The following is a 1,990-nucleotide window of genomic DNA, read 5'->3' as shown; positions in this document are numbered from 1 at the left end:
CTGACTACGGAGGCTGACTGTAAGGAGATGACGCGGTCTGCTGATGCGCTCTTTGTTAACTGAACCTCACCGAGCCCTACTGATGAACTAGTACAAGCTTAACGAGGTTCAGCTGTGTCTGGCACAGTTCGGTTCAGTTTGGCATACTTTTTACACTCACAGTTATCTGTTACCGTGCTCAGACCGATCTCGGCACGGCTTCTATAGGGTAGCGTAAATGGGGCTATAGTAGCTATGACAGCACCCTTTTTAGACACTGGTTTGAGACACATACAGCTTTGTGACATCACACATGTACAGCAGGCAGCCAGAAGTAGCTATCAGAAGATGCGATCATGGTGCGTTTAAAGCAACAAACATTTAAAGTAATTATCTCTCTCTGGTTTAATGAATCAGGAAATGCTATGTTCAAGGTATCCAAATTTCTCTTTTTAAAATGCAATGTTTAATTATTTGATTTATTTTCATATATTTTAATTGTGCCCTGAGATTTAACAAAATACAAACTGCTTGACGGTGGTCATTATATGTAGCCTACTATATTTCACAAGGTTTTGCTTTTTAGTGCCTGCTCATATTTAGGCTCTTCTTCAACATGTGTAATATTTGACAGCTGAAGTCTTTATGATCTTTTAAGAGGTCAAATATACTCCTGAATTATGCAGCATTTCACTCCCTGCAGACGTTGAGAAACACTGGCTGCAGTGTTTGCAGCAGAGGAGCTGCGAGACGTGTGAGGCGTGAGGGTAAACAGCGTGCCTGAGGACAGCTGCCTTAAAGAGAACACGGTGTAACTGTGGGCGGAAGTTTGATCTGTGAAAAGTTTCGTCAAATTTATGGAACATCGAGTTCTTTGTTGTTTACGCTGACATTCCGCCTTACGCACTGCCCCATATATGAAGACAAACACATGATTACCCTGTGGAAAGTTTAACAGAAGAACATAATATTTTTGCCACGATGTCTGTTTTTTTTTTTTTTGCACGAAGAATGTGATCATTTAAACATGCAGCCAAAACAAAGGAGCCAGCGGCTGCTGCTCTGCTGCAGCACCGCCTCAGGCTAAAAAGAAAGTTACATAAAAAACATTTACAGAATGTGGAAATTAAGTAACAAAAGAAAACAACTGCAGTTGGTTAATATATCAGATGGGTTGATCACACTGCGCATGCAGTATGAACTCACTTTTGCACACTTTTATTTTCTATTTTGTACATAAAACTCTCATTATTCACAAGCTTTAGCTACATGTCTATAGTCAGAAGACAAAACCAGGATTGCAGTATCTGCTCTTATTCATCCAAATGTTGTCCAGGGAAAGTTAAATATCAGTCATACCAATTGGTCTGTGTTTTAGCACTGGTGGCATGCTTTCTACAATCACCAGGCAAATGAAAAGAAGTGGAGCAATAAGGCTGAACTAAAGGGGGCGGACATCTTAGCCATACCAGCTTTTAGCTCATGCATAAGCTCAGGTAATCATGACCTTTTTAGCACATTTACAAAGGCTATTAAAACAATCACAAAATAAAGTTTCTCATCTTTGAAGGATAATCCAAAACTGATCTTTTGTAAAGGCCAGGTAGATAATTAAGAGCCAGAATTTGAACCAGGCAACTTAAGTTTTGTGCAAAAATAAGAAATGTGGCTTTTTTCCACCACTCACAGTTCACAACAGTTCAAACAACAACAGTATGGAGAAAAAAAAACTTTTAAGTGATGAAAAGTGACAAAAAACCTGAATAACAGCAGAACATATAAATATGCATGTGCTAAACATCCCTTTTTTGCTGTAGAGCGGCAGGTTTTAAAGGTTCAAAAGCCTTTTTTGTTACTAGTGCAGAGTTGCTGACAACCCACTGCTCTTCTTGTCGATCACTATAAGGTCTATAAGGTTAAGGTGATCATTAAAGGAATAGTACACCCAAAACATGATTAGCCTTCATTTTCTACTCACCCCCATGCTGAACAACACTCTGGAGTACTTTTT

This window comes from Cyprinodon variegatus, unplaced genomic scaffold (genome assembly GCF_000732505.1).
Source record: "Cyprinodon variegatus isolate N-32 unplaced genomic scaffold, C_variegatus-1.0 Scaffold201, whole genome shotgun sequence".
Taxonomy (NCBI): domain Eukaryota; kingdom Metazoa; phylum Chordata; class Actinopteri; order Cyprinodontiformes; family Cyprinodontidae; genus Cyprinodon; species Cyprinodon variegatus.
This window is presented reverse-complemented; position numbering follows the sequence as displayed.